Source organism: Dermacentor silvarum, chromosome 10, assembly GCF_013339745.2.
Source record: "Dermacentor silvarum isolate Dsil-2018 chromosome 10, BIME_Dsil_1.4, whole genome shotgun sequence".
In the NCBI taxonomy this organism is placed as follows: Eukaryota; Metazoa; Arthropoda; class Arachnida; order Ixodida; family Ixodidae; genus Dermacentor; species Dermacentor silvarum.
The window spans coordinates 79,296,298-79,302,623 of NC_051163.1; positions in this window are offsets into that span (position 1 = coordinate 79,296,298).

The following is a 6,326-nucleotide window of genomic DNA, read 5'->3' on the forward strand; positions in this document are numbered from 1 at the left end:
TCCATGTCAACGATGACAGCAGATAACGCTTGCACAACACACTTCCGGGCATTGAGGATACGATGACCGGCACGCATCAATGCACATCACTGGCTTCGCTGAAATACTCATCTTGAATTGAATTGTTCATATTTCCCGATAGATGTAGCTACGTGGTGCGTCGCGTACGTGTAGCTAAAAGCGTTTCAGATGGCGTGCACGTAAGGTACGTAGACTGTTCACGTTTGCGTACGTGAAGTCTCCACGTGCATGTAACTAAAACTGTCTATTTTGTTCATTTTCCGGCGAAATTCGGAATCTTTTCACCTCACATGATTGCGTGCGGCAGCAGCGCACCCAGGATCTCTGCCAGGGGGGGGGGGGGGGGGGGGGGTGACAGTTTGCCTTAGTGTGCCAATGCCATCTAAACAGCACTGATTTCCATTTCGTTGCGGGAAATTGTCAAAATATACGCTTTTTGCGCAAGTTGGCGAGTGTGCAGACGACTGCGCGTCTTACATCGTAGTGGCAGTACTCAAAGGCGCACGGAAAGAAAAGTGGTTAAACAAAAGGGGCAATTAACTCGACCTCAAGGGAGGGGTGGGGGGGGGGGGGGGTTACAACCCCCGAACCTAACCCCCCCCCCCCCCCCTCCCCGTCGGTGCGCCAATGGCGTGCGGTGCGACATCCGAGAGCTCCTTCACCTCTCCACCGCGCGGCAATAGCTGACTTCACAGGGGAGTATCGGGTCGTTTCGGTTGTTTCAGCAAGTGACGGTCGCCGACTAAGCATAGGCGATAATCGTATCTCGGTGCTCCGCGGCCTCTCGTGTTTTGCTATAAAGAGATGTCCTTGGAATGCATACAGTTGCAAGGAAACTGCCAGAGACCACGAGACGAGCGAAAAACTGAAATTTCTCTAGCACAATCGTGGAGCCTGGAATTGACTCAGAAGACTGGATTGGTCGAACAGGCGCTGGTAGGCTGTGCTACTTTATTTCAGCATGCATGCCGAGGCTGTGACGAATCGTTTTTCTTTTCAAGACATCATCATCATCATCCTCATCATCAGCCTATATTTATGTCCACTGCAGGACGAAGGCCTCTCCCTGCGATCTCCAATTACCCCTGTCTTGCGCTAGCGTATTCCAACTTGCGCCTGCGAATTTCCTAATTTCATCATCCACCTGGTTTTCTGCCGTCCTTGACTGCACTTCCCTTCTCTTGGTATCCATTCTGTAACTCTAATGGTCCACCGGTTATCCATCCTGCGCATCACATAGCCTGCCCAGCTCTATTTTTTCCGCTTAATGTCAACTAGAATATCGTTTATCCCCGTTTGTTCTGTGATCCATACCGCTCTCTTCCTGTCTCCTAACGTTACTCCTAAGATTTTTCGTTCCATGGCTCTTCGTGCGGTCCTTAACTTGTTCTCGAGCTTCTTTGTTAACCTCCAAGCTCCTGACCCATATGTTAGCACCGGTAGAATGCAATGATTGTACACTTTTCTTTTCAACGACAGTGGTAAGCTGCCAGTCAGGATTTGGCAATGCCTGCCGTATGCACTCCAACCCCATTTTATTCTTCTGTAAATTTCTTTCTCATGATCAGGGTCCCCTGTGAGTAATTGACCTAGATAAACGTACTCCTTTACAGACTCTAGAGGCTGACTGGCGATCCTGAATTCTTGTTCCCTTGCCAGGCTATTGAACATTATTTTTGTCTTCTGCATATTCATCTTCAACCAATTCTTACACTTTCTCGATTAAGGTCCTCAATCATTTGTTGTAATTCGTCTCCATTGTTGCTGAATAGGACAATGTCATCTGCAAACCGAAGGTTGCTGAGATATTCGCCATCGATCCTTACTTCTAAGCCTTCCCAGTTTAAGAGCTTGAATATTTCTTCTAAGCATGCAGAGAATAGCATTGGAGAGATTGTGTCTCCTTGCCTGACCCCTTTCTTGATAGGTAACTTTCTACTTTTCTTGTGGAGAACCAAGGTAGCTGCGGAATCCTTGTAGATATTTGCCAAGATATTCCCGTATGCCTCGTGTACTCCTTGATTACGCAATGCCTCTATGACTGCTGGCATCTCTACTGAATAAAATGCATTTTCATAATCTATGAAAGCCATATAGAGAGGCTGATTGTACTCCGCAAATTTCTCGATTACCTGATTGATGACATGGACATTGCCACGTGTATTTTACATGTTCATCCCATAATCATCATTATCAGCTCGGGCGCCCATTGCCACACGTGCTTTAAATGTTCATTCCATAACCATCATCATCAGATCAGGCACCCACTCTCGGACTGGGAGGATGTAGAACACGACGTAAACGGCGTTGCTTGTTGTGGCCGCTTCAGTAAAGGTGCCGTTCACTGCCCGTGGACTTCTCTCGCCTTTCCTCTCGCGACAAAGTGGTGGAGGTACTGAGGCACCCTAGGCGATCTGGACCCGAAGCTGCAGACGCCACTAGCATTCTGACCCAAAGTCGCCCGAAGAAGCCGGCGCCAGCCAGCAAGGACTGCGACCCTGAGTTCGATCTGCTGGCAAGTCCATGGAACAAAATGGCCACAATCATGGTGGGCCAGACGCAAGAGACACAAACTACACCTGTCCTGTGGCTTCGAAGGAAGAAATAGGGGGGGGGGGGGGGGGGGGGGATTTATTAAAGGAAATAGTTTTCAACTATTTGCTTACAGAGCAATCATCGTCGATGGTTTCAGCACAACTTCTTTGTTTATCTGTAATGCAGAGCATTCTTGGGCTCATCCCACACACATTGCAGTTGGTAGGTTCCTGTCTCTCCTCGCTTCGGGCCTGTCCTATAAAAAGATAATAAAAGTGCCTGATGGTGGGGTGGAACCTCTCACCTGTCTGGTTGCCAGGGCAGCAGCCCAATGCTCCAACTGTTGGACCATTTCTTTTACAGCGCAAGCTGTCATGGGCTCAATCCAATAGCCGTTTCAGTTGACGATGTTGTCCGCTGCCGTTATCCGTCGCAGCTATCGTCAGGAATGAGACAAATACACAGTTCCAGCCGAGATCGCACCCGAGTCCTCTGCACGGGAGTCTATACTACTACTGCGGCACACCAGCGCTTGCTAGCTGCTGCGGAAACATGCCCTATACAGGTGTCCTAGCGCGGGACGAGTCACACGACTTGAGATTAACACCGCATAGCATCGATAAGTGCAAACTGTGCATTGCAGTTGTGTTGTATTCCGCCTGGTGTCGGGACATGCAGCAGTTGCATCGCATCATATGCCACATGTCAAGGGATGTGACATGTCACCGCGCAGTCTGGATACGTGTGTTTGCTGTTCGGTAACGGCTGCTGAATGAGCAAGTCGTAGAGCTATGCGCGCTGCTGAAACCAGGCAAGAACGCGTGAACGGCACAGGCACAGAACGCGTGAGCGCATTCCAGGCACAGAACGCGTGAACGCCACACCTTTCCCATTGTCACCGTTTTTGCAACGCTTTTCGGAGACCGTTGCCAATTGGCCGTCGTGAAAAGCTTCTCTGAGCAAGCACTTACTCAACAGGAGTACGCGAGTCTAAAGTGTCGCGTTGACAGCTTTCGTTGACCTAAGGCCCACAGCTACTACGCTATTGGTTTTTCCAAAAGGTATACAGAGGTACGAGCGGGGAAGGGGTCACAGAATAGGTCGATCAATTAATTGCCTTAGCTTGCAGGTGCTGCCTGTTTATTAGCATTTTATTGTGTCCATTATGTTGGGCGCTGTGGCTTTGCGGGGGAGTACGATTGCTATGCATTTGTAACCCTCTCCACTCGGTGCGTTGTTTTTGTGCGTTGTTATTAGGCAGAGGAGAAAACTGTCGTAAAATGTGGTAAAAGGAAAAGGCGCGTTGACGAAGTGCAATGCTGGGATAGCTGGCGGACAAGGAGGTTTTTTTTTCAACCTCCTTGCTGGCGGACCACTCGCACTACGATCCTCGTTCATGATTGGCGATTGGTGCACCGGCGGACCACTCTCATAGCCACTCGGTGGTGATTAGGCTGTAAATGTTTGGGGCGGGCCACCAAAGGATAGAAAACATGGCCCCGTTGCACCGACTAAGCGTTCAGGACTCAACTTCAGGTGCTATGCCCCACCGGCTCTGCCGATATAGAGTCGCCCTATGTGTTGCAGTCCCGCCTTGTATTGCAGTGTGTAAATTATTGTAAAAAGTTGTAAATAAAGTGTTTTAGGGGCGCAGCACCTTAGGGCTGAGCCTTGTCCCCCCCCCCCCCCTCGTCGTTGTCGTCGTCCGTAGCTCTGGTTTGCATGGAGTCCGCTAGGGGCGCTGCGGTGCACAAGGGCTACATACGCGCTCGTTCCCGACGCGCGCTCTCTTTCTCTCTTCAGCCATGGATAATAAGGGTCGCTTCTGATAACGGCATGCCCGCTATGGATGTAAAGGCGAGAATGGTGGCTCAACTGCAAGCGGAGTCGAGGGCTCGCAAAGCTGCTGCAGCACGGCGACGCAGACAGCAAGCGGACCCGGAGTCTAGGGCGCGGGAAGCTGCAGCAAAACGGCAACGCCGACAAGCGGACCCGGAGCTGAGGGCTCGCGAGGCTCCAGCAGCACGGCAACGCCGGCATGCGGACACGGACCTGAGGGCTCGCAAAGCTGCAGCAGTACGGCAACGCAGGCAAACGGCCCGGAGCTGAGGGCTCGCGAAGCTCGCGCTTCAACCGAGCATCGGCGCCACCAACATCAGGTAGAGAACGCTTCCGGCGTTTTGCCGCCGCTTCCCGCGCTCTTGCCGCCTCTGGGTCTGCCTGCCGGCGTCGCCGTGCTGCTGCACTCATCACAAGGCAGTCTTAATGAAGAGAAAACGAAGTCCGCACCTCAATACCATATACGACCAATAAAACAACATTGTGTATACTGTATACATGTGTTGTGACTCATTTGCATGTTCGAATGGGCAATGTACATTCACGGTTACCCGAATGATCCCCCGGTGCTTCGCCCACTCATCATCATTCACTTCGTGGATATGCGGACATTTTTCAATCGTCATCGGTGCCTACTTCAATCCACCAGAAGCATCCAGCGAACCCGTCGCCACTATCCTTAGCGGCAGTACTCCTCACTTGCGTAGACCCTCTCGGGCGGTGCATCTCGGACGCCCAAGCCGAGAAGTGATACAAGAAGAACCTGGACTTTTCTTACACATTAGTTAGAACATTGGTCTCGTGGTACATTTCTAATTTCTTTACGGGTGCATGAATGTATTTTTATTGCGATAGCAAATATATGGACACTCCAAGCGGATTTCTCCCGTCGGCGTCGCCATCGCCGTCGCCGTGAGGTTCCGTAAAAAGTCCAACGGCGATGAAATCGTCGCCGCGCACCGTATGCTGTATTTGCGAGTGAAAGCGCGCGAGATACGCGCGCTTTCACGGGGAGCGCACGCACGGCGGAGAGCAAACGCGACTTCTCCCGGCGCGTGAAAGGCCGTGGGGGAACGGGAGGGAGGGAGGCGAGGCGACGTTTGGCTGCAGCACCAAATGCGCATTAAATGCGAAGCATTTCTTGGCCAACATTTGCTACTTTGACCGTATCTATCTATCTAGCCTCCTACGACTTTGTGTTCTCATGGCCGTTTCGTTAACTTGGTATGTACCAAAATTGACATACTATTACAGTAGTATATGACGAACATAAATGATATGTCATGACATGAATATCATGACATGCGTGTCATGTAGGTCATGACAATGACTCAGCGAAAAAGTTTAACACTCAAAAACCACCCAAATGGGTTCAGACGTGGGTACTAAGTGAAGAAAATACTACAGGATGCTGGTAGAATAGTCATGAGCATGACTCAGCAGAAATTACAATGACTCAGCGAAAAAACATTAACATTCAAAAACCACTGGAATTGGTTCGGACGTGGGCACTAAGTGAAGGGAACACTAAAGGACGATGGTAGAAATCATAGCCATGAGCATGACTCAGCCATAATTACAATGACTCAGCGAATAAATATTAACACTCAAAAGCCGCTGAAATGGGTTCAGACGTGGGTACTAAGTAAGGGAAACACTACAGGAGGCCGGTAGAGGTCATAGTCATGAGCATGACTCAGCAAAATGAAAATCACTAAGCGAAAAAGCATAGCACTCAAAAACCACTGAAATAGGTTCTGAGGTGGGTACTAAGTGAAGGAAACACTACAGGATGCTGGTAGAAGTAATAGTCATGAGCATGACTCAGCAAAATGACAATGACAGCGAAAAAGTGGTCGCAGTTTCACCCGAAAGGCGAAGCATCAATTGCGATAGAAAATTAGTAGAGAGCTATGCGGAGTAAGGATAGT